The sequence below is a fragment of the Montipora capricornis genome, chromosome 5, assembly GCF_036669925.1.
Source record: "Montipora capricornis isolate CH-2021 chromosome 5, ASM3666992v2, whole genome shotgun sequence".
NCBI classification, from domain to species: domain Eukaryota; kingdom Metazoa; phylum Cnidaria; class Anthozoa; order Scleractinia; family Acroporidae; genus Montipora; species Montipora capricornis.
In genome coordinates this window covers 4604894-4624893 of record NC_090887.1, presented here as the reverse complement: position 1 = coordinate 4624893, position 20000 = coordinate 4604894, and the positions used below count along the sequence as shown (strand labels likewise).

Genomic DNA, 20000 nt, shown 5'->3' with positions numbered 1-20000 from the left:
ACATCAACGAAAATGGAGGGACAAACTCTGATAACGATCAGCCAACAAATGTATATGAGAACCCCTAACCACAAAAGAAAAAAAAACAAGTGGATGTTCCCTTGTTGTCGAGAGCTATTATTTGAGAAATTAAACTATAATTACGTTCACAAACAGCAAAATGTACTAACCATGTCAATATTATAAACCACATCATTTACCTTAACATTTGGAGATGAATATCGAAATTACGACTCCAATAATGCTAGGGGGGAAAAGCTAAGATCATCTTCTCACATGCGGCGAGAACGTCTTCAGCGAATCATATCCAACTACCATGCCAGACGTAAGTGAGGGATTAATCTCAATTGCCATGAGAGAGGTCATGATGAAAATATGGAACAGCTCCCACTGACTGTCGCTCTGCCTCTCCAGCTCCCACCAAAAGATCATGGCAGGAAGAAAGAAACAAACCAGGAACAAGAGAGAAGCCCAAGAGGTTGAGGGGGTTAATGGAGACTTCATGAACCTTTCCGTGAACATTTCAAATGAACGCAAATGGCAAAGAACACGCAAAATGACCATCTCCCTTAAGATCATGCCACTCACATTCCAGATCATGTTTACCCATCGATTCAGATGCACGCAAACCATATACACTACCTCCAACGAGAACACATCCCTACCAAAGACCCTTACGACCACCACCAATGCATAAACCATCAACACCGCAATGCTGTTTCAACTGTGGCAGAGAGGAGCATTTCAAGAAAGACTGCAAGCAACCTCGGAAGAGAGTAAAGAATAAGATAAATTCCCCAGTACATTTGTCTTCAAAGCCCCCATCACAAACCTGAACATAAATTAAACTAATTTAAGCACAATCTAACCCAGTCACCCAACAAATGCCACCACTACACGTAACATTCACTTTTCAATGAAAAAACACAAACAGCAAAATATATATATGTTTCCAAGTCATATGACTTCCATCCCCAGTGGAGAGGTTACACGCTTTGCCTGAGCAGAGTTTTGATATTTCCCGGGATAAATTAAGAGGTACATGACTTGGACATATAGGTGATCTCTTTTTTTAGTTTATTTATTTTTCACGTCATAATCATTGACCTTTCTTATCACCCGGCAACAATGAGTCTGTTTGGTCAGCAGATGAAACCCCAACGTTATTTCATGTACTGAAGTTCAACAATTTTCAGTACATGAGATAGGGAAGGTTAATAGTCATTTAACGATCGGAACAGCGAAACCGTTTTCATTACAGCCAAAAAAACACAAGACAGAAAATGGACTTGTGTATGTGTGCCTTCAGTTTATTACTTGTAAACAGCGTCAAGATGCTTTCATCAAACCAAGGGTTAACTGTTTCATTGTCTTTATGTTATAACCCTTTTTGGTCATGTTAAAACTCAACTTGTTTCCATTACATCAAATGTATGCTTCACTTTTGACTTTCACTTTTCATATCTGCTTCACTTTTGACCGAAGTTTTATAATGGGTATCAGGGTATTCAAGACGATGGCCTACAGCCCAGGCAAATTGCCCTCAAGAGAAAATCTATAACCGTCACAGGATATGTTCCAGATTTGTCCCTGATCAGGAAGAACAAATCTTGCACACTCGACTGCAAGTCTGTGACACTGCAAACATCCACAACTGAACATTGTGAAGCCCTCCTGTATTCAACACGAAAGAGTAAGGTCTTAAAAGAAAGTTTGGAAACCAGGACACAGTGAAACTGCAGAATATTGCATACACCACGGCCAAAAAAATTGACATCAACGACATGACATTTGTCACAACTCCAAAGCCGAGCGAGTACAGCTACCAATATAATGCAGACAACACGTAGACACAACATAAACGATCAGTAACACAATACATGTGTACAATGAGAGTGACAAACTCCTTCCCAAATATCTTCATTACAAGCCGTATATTTGTAAGATTTCACACAAATAAAGGTAAACATGTTTGTCAATAAATATGCAAAGTTTCATGAATATTCACTGCACTCTTATCTTTGGTGAAATTTTTGTTTGACAAAATTGATTAAAAATATGGCCGCCACACGTAACATTTACACAGATGAAATGTTGTTCGAGAAAAAATATATCTAGACCAAAACGCCCAGTATTGTTTGGAAAAACCTTAAATTTACAAACACCAACCATACTTTCAACCTAATAACTTGACTTTTCTAAAACTAGAATCTGTATGGTTAAAATTCCAAAAAAGTACCTCGTAATTAGGGCGTCAGGATACTGCTCTCAACTTAAAATTAAGGTTCCCAGAAGGGTTACAAAAATGAGGTGATCAATAAAAATACCACCGCAGATGGCATTCTCACTTTCTAGGAACTCTTTCCTGAAAATATGAACAATCTAGGGCCATTTGCTCCAACGCGGTAAGAAAAAGTCTGAATCTCAAGCCTTGTGAAACGCTCCATGGTTTGATGCACCATTAAAAGTATAAAAGAAAGTCAAAGTCTTCCCAAATGCCCGCAATGGATCCAAAACCTTCAGATTGCTGCCACATTTGAAAGTAAAGTAAGTAGCTCGCAAGAGGAGTTTTTCTAAATCTCAAGCCTTGTGAAACCCTTCTTCATGAGTTTCCAATTACATGTAGGATTTTCTCGCGCGAAAGACAGCAAAACAACATGCCAATTTCTTTTTGTTACGTAACTCCGAAAATAGCCGTGAAGACGTCCAGAAAAACACGTGTTTTAAATGCAAATGTCCCTTGGGGTTGGGTCACGTTCACTAGGCCAGATGGTTTTCAATGGAGCATGAGAATAAAGTAGAATCAATGAGAAGATGGAGAAAAGTACAAAAGAAAAAAAAGGAGGCTATCAACAAAGCCCACTATGAAAAAAACAGAAAGAAGCTAATAAAGAAAGCAACAAAAAGGTAAAAAAGCCGTGGCTTTGAATACACGTGCACAATTGTGGAAAATTACAGAAGGTGGGAATGGAAAAAAGCACAGCTAGAGTTCGCAAATTACAACAAAACAAAGTGGAGAAAGAAGAAAAAAAGAAAGCCCAAGACAGAGAAAGGTCAAAGAAATACCGGGGTAAGAAAAAGGCTGCTGAAATGATTATTGAAACAGAAGAAACACTTCCGGTTGAAACTCTGGATATGGCCGTGTTCAAAAGTTGGATGGCCAAAAAGCGAGCGGTTGACAAAACAAGAAAAGCGCTTCCGGCAACATCAAGTAAAAGAGTAGAAGTTGTAGAAAAGCTTGTCCAAAGTCCACAAACAACAAAGTCACTGGACAAAAAAGGCCTGGTAAAATCACCAGAAGAAGAAAAGGAAATGGAAGCTTTCAGAGCCATCACATCAGACCTAACCAGTGGTATCAAACATTTGAAGCGTAACAAGAAAAATGAAGGCCACGCTGCATTCCAATCAAATCACTTGCGTTTGGTGAAACAGTGAAAGAAAAGAGGCTAACTTCAACTGCTTCAAAGCTTGTTTCTTAAGATAGACGTTCTGTTAGTCGAGGAATAAAGCGCAGGTTTGAGGTCCTTAAGGGAGAAGAACCAAGTTAGCTACTGATGAAGAGGAAGCCCAGAGTGGATTCACTTTCTGAGGAAGTGAAAAACTCTGTCTGCCTGTATTGGACTTTTGAAGCTAGTAGACCAACAGGAGACAAGAAGGATATCATCAAGAAACGAACTGGCCCAAAACAGTACATAGAAAATACCAAACACGTGCTGGAGCAGAACTTTAATTTTCGTGCAGCCAACCCTGATGTTAAAATTTCTCAAAGAAAATTTGAGGGCCTAAGACCATATTTTGTTAAAGGAGCGGGACAAAAGGTCTTGTTTATGCCGCAAACACAAAGAAGCATGGATTGTATTCAGTGAGTGTGTCAAGTTTCGAAAAAATCAATTGAATTAAAACATGTCCCAAGGAACTTTTCCAGTATTTCATTCAGCTGCTGGAGGACTACCCTACCACCAGTTCATGGCTATCTGGCAGAGAAAGCAGCTTGATGAACAACTAGAAACCCTACCTCTTGGACATGCTGTCTGCATTCACGACTACTCAGAGAGCTACTCTTGCAAAGGACAAAATGAAATCCAATCCCAGTATTTTGATGTGAACAAGGCAAGTCTTCACATCACTGTCCTGCTTCGACACACATCTGAATATGATGGAAAAGAAAGCACTGCTCAGGAGCCCATCATCATAAAGAAACACATTTTTGTGATCAGTGATGATCCAGTACAGGACTATGATTTTGTGCACCACGCCCAGTTGCTAGTGGGAAAATATCTCACAGATATGCAGCTGAACATCACCAAACTGCACGAGTTTACAGATACTTGTGCAGCACAGTACAAATCAAAGCACTGCATTGGGGATTTGTCATGTTCACTTGCAAACTTTGGGTTCACAATTCAAAGAAACGTCTTTGAATCATCCCATGCGAAAGGCAAGCAAGCTGCTGCTGGATCCCATGTAACGCAACAGGCCAGTCTTGCAGTAGTACGTGGAACAGCAAGCGTAACCAATGCCAAAGACCTGTGTGACCATCTAACAAGTCATTTCTCTAAAGCTGCACAGTCATTTCCTTCTCGCTCTAAATCAGTCAGCCTGAATAGAAGAATTTTTTTCTATGTTCCATCTCAGGGTCCTGATGCAATTTTAAGTAATCGCGAAGGACGCAAGTTTGAAACTGTTAAGGGCATCCATAAATTGCACTCTGTATTTACCACCCCAGAGCAATGCAAGGTCCTAGTGAGGAAGCGATCCTGTTACTGTGTCTCTTTGACAACGTTGATGACTGACAGAACAAGGAACTGGTTGATGGCTTGCAGGAGATCATGTTACAGAGGGAGGCATCTGCTGCTACAACACGAGCCCAAAGTGAAACTCGCATGGTTGAGCCTGTCCACCTTCATGTGGCTGATCTAGTTGGCAAAGACAGCATCATTGCCATTGCAGCAGATGAAGATGATTCCTATGATTATTACCTGCTGAAAGTTACCAGTGAAGGCCCTTTTGAACTGAGAGAAGACGTCACTGATGATTATCAGTACCGCGCACCGGTGGCTCAGTTGGTTGAACACCGGGCTGCCATGCAGGAGGTCGTGAGTTCGACTCCGGCCAGACCAACACTCAGGGTCTTTAAATAACTTAGGAGAAAGTGCCCTTAGTGTGTTTTACTGTGCAAATTAAAGTGTTATCATGACTTTGGAGAAATTTTGCACTTTTGATGCATGTTACACAATAATTTTGTATGTCTACTGTGCTAATGATCAAACACAATCAGTGGGACACCGTAAGAGCAAAGATAACACAGATAAAGGACACTACAATCGTTGGATGAAAGAAGTTGAAGCTCTGCCAAGCAGTAGATGCACACAACACCGCAATTTCACACTTGGGTCTGCCTACATCGTAGCTCCTGTCAAGTGCCTGTATGGTCTGGTAGTAAAAAACTCAGCACTGTAGTGAAAACTACTTTGACCGAGATGTGTGGTGATGAATCAATTGCCAAAATCCTCCACGACGAAGTCTTATCAATGAATGAGGACTCTATCACTGAACAACTAAAGATATAATTGCCTCTCTGTAGCTTTTACCATAATTATATCAATAACATTGACCTTGAATAATTAGTACCTGTGAAAGTCTTGATTGTCTGCTCTCTTTTGCTTTTAACTACTGGTAACAAATAAAATGAGCGGAGCATAATACACCTTGGGTATTAAAGAAATATTCCGTAATTAATCAAAATGTGCTGAAATGATGTAATTTTGCAATAAACCTTTATACTTTCCACAAACAAAGTCTTTCAAATGGTTTTTAAAGCCCTTGAGATTATTTCTGATTTTCTTGGCGTGTTACATGATTGTACATGTGTACCATGCTACTGATCACAAGCAACCTCAAGGCAAAGTAAAGGGGAGATGTCGTGATAATCAGGGATGAGAGTAAAGGTAGGAACAAGTGCAGACTTGAAATTGTGGAGGAAAGCATACTGGGACTAGATGGAATTGTGACAGCAGTGAAGACGCCTTGAATGAGTCATTCAGTAATTATACCCTCTTGAATTGTCTTGCAACAGAAGAGCAGATCCCCGAATTCCAGGAGCCACATTAAACCCACAAGCAGATACTTTCTGACCAAGGCGTGATGCTGCAAGTTGCAGCTGAACTGCAAGTTTGTGAAATCGCTGATGAGGAGAATGAAGCTTGAACTGAATGCTTGAATTATGATGGAACCTTTTTTTGTCCAATCATTACTGGTCTCTCTTTTTTGCATGACAAGTATCTGATCCCTTGGGTGTCAAATAGGAGAGTGTATTGCGAAAGTTACATTTTGTTTTGTGTAGCCCATTGATGTATTTTTACAATAGGCTAGTGTTTTACAGTAATGTTTGTATTCATTCCGTGATCAGAGCTAATTGCTTCAAGATGTTGTAAACCAATACTGTAACTCAATAGATTAGGCTAGCCTCAAAGAAGTGTTTCGCGTGTGTTCGGCACAGACCAATCAACTCAGTTTACTGGAGAAATAAAATGAAGGTTGTTAAGTATAGCCTGCATGTCTTTTGGTGCTTGCAACAGTATTTACAGTTGAGATATTTATGTTGGGCAATACAATGTTTAATACACTAATCAAAAATAGATTAAAGGATATCAAAGGTCATTCACTGCCATTTGGTAGGGTTGGTATTATTGCCATTGCTGACTTATTTCAACTCCAGCCAGTTATGGATGGTTATCCATTCAAATACTTAAGGACCAATTTTTTTCTGCCTAACTTATGGCAAGGGCACTAAAAGATGAATTACATGAAATACATGTAATGAGTCATGAAATACATGTAATGAGTCATAGGGAGAGCAAAAACGTTGCTGAGATCAGGTTAAGAGAAGGAAACCATACAAAAAAACATTCTGAAATTTAAAGAAAGAACAATAAAACCCAACAGTTATTACTACCCAAAGGATGCCTCACACATATATATGCATTGCTTATTAACTAAGAAAAAGTAAAGTCTTGTTTAATGAATTCTTGGACATATTTAATCACAATGTGGTCTATATTTCTTGTATAGTTTAAATGGATTGGATGTTAACCAATTGACAAGTAAAATCGTCTGGCGTTAAACAGCCTTGAGTAAAATCTACTATGAAGTCCCACTCGTAGGAGTCAATGGGTTAATGCCCCTTATTTATGTTTTTATTCTAATTTCCCTATTACAACGACATGGAGCAATCTTCTTCCAGGTATGTCTCTGTTTGTATTAACTAAAACACATCAATACACTGCTCTTCATTGATTTTTTTCCTTTCTCCTTCTCTCTTGCCCTCTTTGCCAAAGAGTGTCTAAACAAACGGTTGAAACTCCAGTAAACAAAAACAATAGTCAGTTAGCAAATAATGTACACATATACTGTGTGATGTTTACAGGTGATCTCCACTCCATTCTTCAAAATGTCACAAAATGTAGCAATGTCATGTCGGGTAATTTGCCACCATTATGGATGAGAAGCATTATTGTTGACATCACTAGATGAAAGAACTTTGTAGCTGAACAAAATCAAAGAAACAGATGGAGAAAGAACTTGGAATACCTCTAAGGAAACGTTAGTGGTTCATGATAAAATATCGATTTAAAGTAAATTGCATGGAGTGCAGCCTCCATCATGCTAACCCTTACCAAGGAAAAGGTGTGGGAATGATATGGCAAAGGCTGGGCCATATCTGACCCATATCTGGGAACTGTATGGGGAAGGCTGGAAAGGGAAGTGGAATTGATATGGAGTCTTCAGAAATTATATGGAAAGATTGCATAGAAAGAAAAATACATGCCAAGCACTGTATGGTTAACCTACAATGTATGGGCATGTAGTAACCACAGCTATTCCATAGCAGTAAAACACAAAGTTTACGCACTTTTATGTCATGCATATATGGAAATGATATGGCTTGTGTACAGTTCAATGGTCCATAGAATTTCCATACCTGCTGCACAAGGAATAATCCATGAAACTCTGTGGGGCAAAGAATATGCGATAGACAAATTTGGCTAAGACACACGTGACATTGAATTGGGTGTTTACATTGTGTGAAAACGAGGTTCCATTTAAATTGCTTTGCAAAATGGAAGCCACTTGCACTAGTTGTGTGAATCATGTGCGTTGTGGTACTGTGTAGTTGTTTATTCAACAAAGAACAGACATGGTCAAAATCCTTGCGGAATTTTCCAAAATGTAGCCCAACAAAATGGTCTTCATAGCTCGAGCAAGGCAGAAAAAAGAATGCTGGAGAGAAAAGCTATAAGTTCTTTTGGGAGGGATATGTCAGCAGTTGGAAGATTTCCATTGCAGGGCACGTTGCTATAGATCTCTAAGAAGAAGTGAAGAGCCTCATCCCTTTGTGTATCACCCTCACTCAATGATAGAAAGCTGAAGCATATGACACAGTATGGATCATGACTGATAATAATATATATTAGCAATCTTCAATTAAATACATACTCAAAGGTTTAAGGCATTTCTTTGTCACAACTTTCCCATGACTTCTTTGTAGTGATTTTCACTTATGGACCAACTGCTTACTTTGCCAAAGTCAGACACCCGCTGCCAAACTTTCTGTGTCCCAAAACCACCATTCCTTTGTGTATCACCCTCATTGAATGAGGCATATGACACAGTATGAATCATGCCTGATAATAGCAAGCTATTGTAGTAGCAGCCATTTTCCAAGAAAGTTGCAACCTAATGGGAATTCTTAACACTTTGGTATTATTTTTATTGAACCTCTGTTTTTAAACGCAATGTATTTTACACACCTAGAAATTCTTGTTTATTTACAGTTGAGCCTTTTTTGCATGATCCCCTTTCAACTACATGGCCCAGGGCTTTAGGTTCATAGCCATATGATGTTGAAAACCTCTTTAGCCTCTTTAAAAATAGTTTGGTAAATGTGCTGCCTGACCCACATCAATTTCAGTAGAGTTCATATAAATACATACACCTACAATCTGTTTGAGACAGATGGTATAAAAAATGTCATACCGGTACTTAAGTTTGGAAATGGGAAAAATGTGATCGACTGGACAGCCCAGCAAAGCATGGTATTGGCAATGATGCTTTTTGGTATCTCAGCAAGGACAGCTCCACAGGTCACAACTGAATCAACACATTTGACAAAAAGACCAATATTTGCCCATATCTTGTTTGCCCTCCATGTGCATAAGCAACAGTGCAGTTGTTTCTTTTGGTAACTCGTCTATACACTCAGGAGTGAAGCACTGCATCTCTAAGTTGAAAGCAGTTGAAAAATTTCATAGAACAAAATGGACTCAACCCCTGTAGACAACATTGGGTCATCTTCAAATGGGTCACCGAGTGAACTGTGTTGTAACTGCTGGATACAAGCAAAAGCAAAAGAGTGGAGGTGGCCACCAGCTATTGAACAGCCTTCTTGTCCAAGCATTTGTTGGCATGTTATTATTCTAACTTATAGCGGAGATCCAGCAGCCCTGAAGCACCATACTCATAGGAACACACAAGTTGCTTTTCTCATGGTAGTCATGGCCAACGGTATTGCTCGTGGGTGCATACGCACAACAAAGTTGCCCAATAATTTAATAATTATCCTAATAATTATCCTAATAAAAAAATTAATAATAATAATAATAATCAACATGCTCAACATGGCAGCTGTTTACAGCATGCATCTTTGATATGGGAAATCCATGTTATGGTCAATTGACACCTGTCAAAACAAGGTATCTGCTGACCAGTATCATGCGACCATATTGTGGGCTCTAGTTTAATGTGGCTAAATGTAATTTAGGCTAAGTTAAACGCGAAACAATATTGCTGGCCAGCAGTATCTCACAGAGTTGGTGTGTGGGGTGGCTGGGGGGTTTAGTGCAGGGGCGTTATGTAGTTTACCACTCAGTGTCGGATGTCAAGTCATTCCACATGTTTTTCACTGCTGGGCTGTTTTCCTAGAGCTTTTCTTTGCCTTCGGACGCTTCGGTTTAACTTTATGATGCCGGCCACGAGAAATACGAACAACAGTTTACAGACGGCTCCTGTTTTGCTGTTTTGCACGCCCAGCGATATTGATATTCGTCCCGCGGTGGAAACTGGCGATCTGCAAGCCCCTGAGGCGTCCAATTCAGATGCTGGAATCTCGTCGGCGATGGCTTCTTTTATTGCCCGCACGGTGCAAGCTGCTTTGGCTGCTGAACGAGCCAACAATCAGGCGTCATCGCTCACCACCGCTTCGCCCAGCGCCTCAGTGGTTTCCGGCCTTGGCAAATCCTCCCGTTTTGTCCATTGTGCAGGCGGGCGGGTGTTCAGGAGGTGTTCTTCAGAGCGGTACTCCCTCGCTGTGCAGCTCAGCCAACAGTTTTCTGGCCGCTGGAGGAGGACTGTCGCATCAAGGTAGGCCACTTCAGTCTATGTCTGTAATTGTGCCTTCTTTTGTGTCGACGTTTTAGACTCCCTCGATGTCGCCGTCCGTTTCTAGCACAGTACACATATCCAATTTGCAAAATGGTGCCATTCGCGATATCGCTGATCGTTCTGCCGTGCTTCCTTCGCCGCTGCTGGACTAAGCGTTCGTTGTTGGTCCCGGTTTCTCGCCTGTTCCGGCTAAGATCGTCGCCCAGATTGTAGCAGGCAAATTCATCGACTTGAGTGATCCGTTGGCGGTCAACTTGGTACAGAAAGATCCAGAACCGCAACTGTTATTGGATGACCAGCTTGTGTTGACTTCTCAATTGACGAAACAACGCCGGTGCATCGAAGACATTGCGTCGTGGATGGAGGCTTTTGCCATTTTCTCTCTCATTTTGGTTAACCATTTTCCTCACCGCTGGAAGGATTTGATGCAGTACCAGCTTTTGATCTTGCGTACTTACCGCCATTTTTCTGGGGAGTGTGGCTCGATTACGATCGATCCTTCCGCAAACACGCTGCCGCTACGCGCCTTACAGATTGGTCCCTCGTGAATGCGGAATTGTTTAATTTTCACACGGCTGGTTTGTCAGTTCGCAGCTCTTCTCTGGCCCAATCTCACGAGTCTCTCGAGCCCCCAGGATCGTCGTTGGCCGCCGTTGTTTACAAGTCGTGGAATAGGGGGCGTTGCACGGCTCCGTTCGCATCGTGCCGTTATGCACATCGGTGCACTTTCTGTTCGAGCGCTCACCGTGCGAGAGCATGTTTGACCAAGCCAGACAAGGGCCGCCGTGAAGATTCCAAACGTCGTGATTGTTCCCCAAGCGTCTCTGGGTCGTCTTCACGTACCAAGGCTCGACGTATTTGACTTAAAGCTGGCTGTGCCCTGCTGGCAATGTAGTTGTTACCATGTCTTGCTTTTTTTTGTGTGTTTTTGTTTGTTTTACCTTTTTTTTAATTTCCCTTTCCTTTCTGTTTTGTTTAGCCCGTTTGCCTAGTTGCCAGTGACTGTGTTAACCTCGCGTTAATTTTTTAGGTTCAATTTATGTGACTTTAGGGCGCCCTTCGTGAGGCACTTCAGTAGGTTTTCAGGTATCTGCCTCGCGCATAGATTTCATTATACAGGGACATCGGCTTGCGTTTTTGTTCCTAAGCATTCCCAGTTTATGCTTCGTGGTAGTTGTATGCCTTTGTTTTGTTCTGTATTTTTGGTAGAGCATTAAACTTGTTTGACCTGCGTCGGTTTTGTGCGTTGGTGAATATTAAAATCTCAGTGCTAGCATACCATTCCAAAATGTTGTTTCCTTGCTTTTTCCCTTTTAGGGTATCCCGTTTTTCATCCTGTGTCGGTGGTTTCCCCATTGAATGTTGCTCAGCAGCTCTTATGTTCTCGACGGCCTCCAGCATGGTTTTCGTTTGGGATTTCGCCCCACTCGCAGATTACAGGTAGCCAAAAAGAATAAACCGTCAGCCTTCCAGAACTCGACGGTGATTGACGATTATCTGGCCAACGAGGTTTCATGATGTAGGGTCGCAGGCCCATTCCCTTCTCCCCCCTTGCCCAATTTACAAATAAGCAGTTTCAGAGTAATCCCCAAAAAAGGTCAACCGGGCAAATGGCGCCTCATCGTGGATTTGTCATCCCTCGGGGCTCAAGCGTGAACGATGGTATTAATCCTGACGATTTCTCTATGCACTATATTAAGCTCGACCAGATAATCAGCATGGTTGCCAAGCATGGGCCTGGGGCTATGATGGCCAGCAGTATCTCACAGAGTTGGTGTGTGGGGTGGCCGGGGGGTTTAGTGCAGGGGCCTTATGTAGTTTACCGCTCAGTGTCAGATGTCAAGTCATTCCATGTGTTTTTCGCTGCTGGGCTGTTTTCCTAGAGCCTTTCTCCCGGCCCAACCCCCCCCCCCCCCCTCCTCTTCCCATGGTAAGTACAGGGTAAGTATTTGTGTTTCCACTGCTTGTTCAGTGTGACGGTGCCTCGTGGTTGCCGCTCACAGGGCTGTCATGGATACCCCTACGCGTTCAGAGTGTTCGTGGCTCCACCATTCTTTCTAGGCACCATTCCCCAAGGTTATCTATTGTTGATGAGTTTAATAGAGCATTGAGGTCAGCTGTTTTGTTTTTTTTGTTTTTTTTTTTAAGTAAACTGCTCACCAGGTACTGGCTTTTGACTGGATCACAGGCTCAAGCCAGGTTAACTTCTTGTAATCAGGACACTTAAACACAAATGAGGCTTATCTTTTTGGCATGTGCTTACACAGCCATACTATGTCACAGAAGCTCTCTTCCTTACTTGGTCTACTATTTGCTCTTTTATACGGTGATGACTTATTTACAAGTTTAAATTACCTCTCATTTATATCTTTTGCAGATGACATCGATGTTTTCTTTCAGCACAAGAACATCTCGGAGCTAATTAAAATCATGAACTATGAACTTTCCCTATTGGCCACTTAGTTCAAAGATAGCCAAACTAACCTTGCACCCTGATAAGACAAAATTTATTTTATTTCACTCTCTGAGAAAGACAATCAATTTTTGTTGTCACTCTATCACCAGCAATAACAGTAGACTAAATAGAGTAGAAAACACAAGATTGTTAGGTTTCAATATCCGTCAAAACCTGGCAACCACACATCAAACTTCAAAATCCATTAAGATCGTTACCAAATCTCATCAGCTTTTCCTTACAAATACCCCATGCGCATTGTATAATTCTCCAATACTCCCCTACCTACAAAACATATTCCTCTCATCTACAACCAACCTTTCGTCCACAAAAGAAAGCCCCAAGAATCATGACTCACTTGGGATTGCTGTAAAGGGACGACTGGAACAGCATGATGGACGACAAGATGGCGACAAAAGACTGAAGAACCATCCCTGCGAGAGTTTTGTTGCAAGAAGATACTTGCCTATAAGATGCACCTTGAGTTTACATCACATCTGGGGCCAACAAGCAATTTCTTTGAAAAAAAAAGCTGCGCCTTATAACCAAGAAACTACTGTAACATGAAATGCATGGAGGCCAGGAGACCCCCAAACTTTGTGCAGATAGATCGCAGTGAACATTTTACATTATACTTCTCTAAAAATGCACATTGTGCAAATCGTCCTCATATTTTTACAATTAATTTTCTCTCATAATACTTGTACATACAGCTGTAAATTATTCCAATGCAATGAAATTATCCCTTTTTTATTGTGTGGCAAATTGTTAACGAATACAGTGGAACCAGGTTAATACGAGCACCAAGGGGACATGCCATCTTGTCCGTATTATCCAGGTGTAAGTATTAAGCGGGCTCTCAGAAAAATGTCCCACACACGTTTTAATGATTAAAGCTGACATTTCGTCTAGAAAACGTATGTTGTTTAATTTCTCAACTTTAACTGTACACAACAAGGCCGTCAAAGAGGAAGAAGGTTATGAGCAACGACTGTAGGAAAAAGCAAGGAAGTGAAACTGTAATAGGAGGCAGAAAACTTGATTAAGGCACTATAGTACAAGGGTCAAACACCGGACAAACAACAAGGACAAACTGATCAAAATCAAACATGGCATGCTATTTTGCTTCTGTTTTATTAGTAAAACATCTTACTAACCCATAGAAATCTGTCATTACTTGAACAGGGTACAATGTCTACGATTGGCACATGATTGTGACAATGAAAATAGACAGTGTGACATAACCAGTATCTATATTAAGAGGGTAAATTTGGAGAAAATATATGATATTTTCGTCGCAACAATGAAACTGTCCGATAAATATGGGTGTCCATAGAGCGGGGTTCCACTGTATTTCCTTTCAAATTCAAAATAGAGAAAGAAAGAAATGAAAAAAATTTCGTTTTTTTTGTTGTTGTATATATAGATTGTTGTATTTTTTTTGTATCATCCAAGCTGTACACATAATGATGGTAATGGCAATGGTATGGGACCATACCTTTCCCATACTGTGGGAATTCTATTGATTCATGTGCATGCTGCATAAGCATGCATGATTGCCAGCAGCCCAGCATACTAATGCTATGGCAAACCTAGAAGACCATACCAATCTCACACTATAGGAATGGTATAGATTTTTATGAAATATGTAGCAAGCCCATAGAATTAGGTTAGAACTGTCGAATACCAATGTAAGAAATTGAAGTTATAATAATGCTATGGGACCATGTCATAAATTATTCATACAATCACCATCCTTCAACCCATATCGTTCCCACACTTGTGCCATAAATGTCCCATATCTCCTCACTGAGCTTTGGTGAGGGAAGACTGTGCCATGTAACCTGGAGACTACCTTTGACTGAGCAGTTGAAATAGCTATCCACCAGACAATGTTAAAATGCATTGATTTTTAGGATACATGTACATGTATATCCATTCACTTAGCTGCAGCAAAAGCACCAAAAACAACTCTGCAACTTTTTGGACTGTGCCATCCAAACAGCCAATGGCGAGTCATTAAGAGCTGTCAGCTATACACACATAAATTGAGACTACATGTACATTTGTAGCCAGCTTCCACAAACAAATCACCAGTCAAGATTGTTGGAGACAAAGCCAAAGAAAACAAAAGATACCATGGTGCAGATTTCCAAGAATAAACTATTGCAAAAACTGCTAAAATTACACTGTCAGATTTCCCTAACAATAAACCATTAGGCAATCACTTGTGCTCTGTGCAGGATGCATTTCAAAAGACATGTATGAAACTGTGGACATCAAGGTGAAGAGCTTGAAGAAGCAACAAAATAAACAGGTTGTCATGAAGAAAGAAAAATCAGCATACATGTATAAGAGAAACTGTCACATACAGCTGTAAGCGATGAGACAAAGATCATTAAAGTTGTACACTGGGAAGGCTGTATCAACCAAGCACATACTGTACTGGTGAGAACTATCACTTAAAGAACTTGACAGTACAAATATTTGATCACATCAAGTTCATTAACACCAATGAATCTACAACCATCATTAAAATATTGATGATATCATCAAGGTAGGTATCTCTGTGTCACACTTACATGTATTCAAGAACACATTGTCGAAGGTCAATGAACTGTACCGTACTCCAAATCAAGAGCACAGCCTCTTGCCTTATTTTCAATCACTGAATTGATTTAAAACCAGACCAATAGACAATAACATGTCAACAGTGTAACTTCCCTCTTCTTCCAATGACATCAAAATGAAAGATTGTTTCACACTTGGTCATCAAGACCAGAAAAGAGAAACTGGTCAACCTCAATCAATTTAACAATACTACTCAAAGTTTTTAAAAGTTGCTGGCACTGAAAAATCTTTTCTGAAATTCCAGTTGATAAGTTCAGAGCCATGATTCTTACAAGCCCAAATCTAAAAATGATTGCAGACAAATCAGCTCACTTAACTGAGCAATTTTTAGCAATCTAATGAGGTGAGATTTCATTCTTTAAAGGTAATTTCTTGGATTTCAAATGTTACAGTTGCTGTTTGTTGCATTGTTGTCTCATTGTTGTCATATGGGCTAACTTTCTATCAAACTTAAGATTATTACATTTAAACACTGTTACTTATTCACTGTAATAAATATTTCAATATTTTATTCAAACAACAAGACTATGCTTTTTCTTCATTCAGGAAAATATCTTGATATTATAATTTAATTGTTAGTTGTATTTATCATCTGCAATTTTGTTTGACGTAGAGAATTCAGTGTTAGAAATCAACATTTACCCGCTCGCCCAGGTGATTTTCAGAACTCTGTTGGCAAGTACTAATGAAGGATCACTCGCCTGGTTTGGCGAGCATGCATTTCATGTAGAATATATTATTCAAACTAACCATAACTTTTCACTGTCTGCTTTTAAATAAGTACACTGTCCACAAGCAGTAGCTAACAACTCAGAAATATCCAACAAACTTGGTTCGTACACAGACAAAAATGACTTCCGCTTGGGTGTCAAAATGTCTGTCTGTATCAAAAGTAACTAGTGATAAGAATACTGTTAGTGTTAAGTATACCACTCCTCTGGAATACGCAAAAACACAGACAAGAAACTTTCACCAAAGTGGCAAGTTGGCGTCCATGGTTGCAAAATCGCAAAAAAGGTATATGGTGTGCTGAGAACAGAAAAGCATTAGAAAGGCAGAACGTTCTAACCTCAAGTAAATTTATTGATTTGTGCACAATCTATATAAAAAAAACAATTTATCACAAGAAAAGTGCACCCCATGTGTCCTAGAAACCCAGTGTGACAGGGCAAAACTCTACCCAGAGAAGATGCCCAGGGCATCAAACATAAATGGTTGTATATTTTATTACATGTATTCATGGGAGAGGGAAGGGGCCACTTTTTTAATGAAGGAGACTGGGCAAAGAAAACCGATCTGGGCGAGTGCGATTTGAAGCTCACTCACGCAGATGGAAAGTGTTACAAATTTTTACTTTCCAACCCTGAGAATTCAAAATTAATTTGCACATGGCAATAATGCTATAAGATCTTTAAGTTTGGTTCCTTTTAATTGTACCCATAGGTGTCATTTGTGGGTACCATATTTTATTGAGGGAGGGAGAGATTTTATGCAGGGCTGTCATTAGGGGCCATAACCTGTAACACCTGTTATGGCTGAGCCCAGTCAATGTTATGGGTGATGGTTGCTGCTGAATTAATGTTCATAGGGAAAACCAAATTGAAATTTATATAATACAATGTACATTTACCTTCTAAAGAAAATATAATTGCTGCCTTGTCCACATATTTTCTGTAAACAACCTTTGGAGAACACCCCCAATCAATAGTTGTTGGATTCCGACACCATTTTCAGCAACAAAATCATTATCAATGCACCGTACTTGATATAAATGGGATTCCACTAACCATTTTTCATGGTTATGTGATGCATGACCACTTCCACATTGTTAGTAAATATCTAAGTTATTCATTGTGAAGTTAATCTTTTTGCCCTGTTTTATGTTCATCACTTTTTGATTGAGAAAATACACAATTTGCAGCTCGGAGTGCTGGAAAATGATTTACCGAGGGTCTAATTTTAAGAATTTTCTTGGGGAGCAGGCCCCCAAAACCCCCTAAGGACTCAGGCCCTTTCTGCCTTCCTTAACATGGCCTTTTGGCCATGCATTTACATACCTGTTACAGGTGAAATCTTGAGTGTTGCACCTGCTTCAAAACTTAATGACAACCCTGCTCTTACATGAACCCTTTGAGTGCCAAGAACATATATACGTCCTTGCACACATGACTCAGCAACCAAGGACGTATACATACATCCTCAAGTCATATGTTTCGTTTCATCTACGGCCCGGTTGTTCGGGTAAGATTTCTTTGGTTGATGAGAAGAGAATGGGAAGCCAGAGGGGTGGCACAACGTTCTGAACTGCTGAGCCGGTGGCAAATGCAGATTAGAGTTTTACCTGTTAATTGAACTCCTTCATCGTGAAGACCGCCTAACATTTATCACCATCAAGCTTATATCAGACAACAAGTTAAAGCGGATCCAGAGAAGAAAGTACGGAATGATTTCCGCACAGGTCCCTACCTCATTATGCATGCAGGACAAATTAATTATGCATTCACACTATTGTTTTGAAGAACAATACGTATCTATACATGGCTAATCTATACTTACGGGATGATTAAAAGTGGATCCTGTTCTCTCTCTCTTGCTCCCTCCCTCTCTTTTTTCCCCCACCCTCTTTTCTTTACTCTTTTTGCTCACACCGTGTTTGTTCCTTTTCGTCCCAGCTTTCCTCTTTCAATTCCTTTGTCCTGTCTTCCTATTCCAGATCCCGCTCGGCACTGAGCTAACGTGTCAAGTTGCTAATTCACACCTTGATAATGATGTTTCTTTGGAATTCTGGACAACAATTTATGATAAGTCATTATATACGCGTGCCGTGCCGACCACCAACAAATGCACTGATTTTGCTTCTTTTGAAACAACTTCACCCCTTAATAATGTTGTTTAAGGGGCGGAGATTCTACTGTATTTGCATAATTATAACTTGTTTATACGCTTACGAAGTCAACGCAACTCAAAAGCGGCGATTTTCACGTAAACGACCGTAATTCATAATTTTATGTCATCGTAGGTTTGATTTTACGCGTATGAAGACAAGTTAACTCAAAAGCGACGGATAACATTTGTTGTTTGAACACCAAAGACGAATGAAATCGACTGACTCCGACAGCGCACTTTGAGTAGGTTAATCAACTGTCTACGGAGTTTAAGACGTAGGCGAACTGACATATTGGACGTAGGCGAAAAGACGGTAGGCGAAACGACCGTAATTCATAAAAGGTATACTTATACTAACCGCTTGTGTATATCAAAGCGTGTTCTTTAAATCCGAGCGAGTTGAGTACCAGCTGAGTTGAGCACCAGCTGATTAGCCGGTTTCCCCTTTTACACAGCCAAGCTATAGTTCGCCTGCTTTCTTGAGGTTAACATTTTAAGACCGAAAGCATTTCGGTTGCACTATCTATGCGGTCGAAGCGATTTAGGAACGAACGTGCTTTGAACCATCTCAACTTAACTTATTAAAAACTGGGTCCCACACAGTCGAACAGTATTGCTAACGCCTTGTATGCCGTTTCCTTGACGGAGCGGCAAGTAACTACTAAGTCCTCAGCCAATGCAATAATTCAACATGAACATGAAATAAGATTAGATCTCTTACCTGGAGCAAACGCTAGACAGATGTCCCTCGTCCTCGAAAACACATGTTGCATTTCATTTCATGGCGTGGGTCCATTTATCGTTACTGCGCATATGTTCTGCGCATCACGCGATAATAATTTTGTCACGCGTGAGTCACGCTTTGATGTAAATTATTTTTCCGATTTTTTAAATCCAAATGCCTCGAAAGATTTATTCGGTTGGAGTGCCAAAGAAATGTCTCTCGTAGCAAAAGACTTAAAAAAAAAGAGAATTCGTAACGGAAAAGTTGTCGATACGACATAATGAAAAAGCTAAAAACAATGACCGATCGGAGGGAGGAAGTGGACAGTGCACTACAATGAAAGAGGGCTAATTATCATGGTAATTAAGAAAAACCAAATGTAGTAAATTGTTACTGATAATTTAAATAAATATAGCAGTTTGGAGGGAGGAATGTGTCACACAGTTTGGAGGTCCTTAAAGGTGTTGTTTCTGGAGGCTTTTAAAAAATACAATTAAAAAACCCTTTTCACAAAGAAATCATTCCTGCAAGAAGTGGCCACAGCTGAAAATGTACCTCCTAATCAACAAAAAACTATTTAAAAAAAAAAAAGTATTTTCGTTTCCGGAATGGTAAAGGACCTTAAACAAGGACCACGACGACGGCTATGATAACGTTGTCTAAAAATATTATTTCTCGTTAATTATTGTCATAATTTTGCGATTACTCCAAGGCGCTCGGCATGGAAAGTGTGAGTCCGACATTCCAAGAATGAAATTGGTGAGAACGGGGCCTCAAATTTGATCTTTGCACGTCGTGGTCGAGACAAGAACGGCAAAGAAATGTATCAAAATATAAAACGCACGTGCAGGGCGTGCAGAGTTA

The 20000-nt window shown here is 40.2% G+C and overlaps 1 long non-coding RNA gene and 1 pseudogene across 1 annotated transcript in view; one reads left to right on the top strand and one right to left on the bottom strand.

Annotated features, from left to right (window-relative positions):
* The window catches only part of LOC138049206 (uncharacterized), a 26611-nt gene extending 7401 nt beyond the window's left edge, over positions 1–19210 (bottom strand). The window contains exons 1-2 of the long non-coding RNA XR_011132313.1: positions 19134–19210; positions 18083–18310 (exon numbers count right to left, since the gene is read on the bottom strand). This is a non-coding gene — a long non-coding RNA (uncharacterized lncRNA). The remainder of the gene's footprint in view (positions 1–18082; positions 18311–19133) is intronic.
* LOC138050076 (uncharacterized) lies at positions 2677–5141 on the top strand (annotated as a pseudogene).
* Positions 19211–20000: the final 790 nt, after the last annotated feature.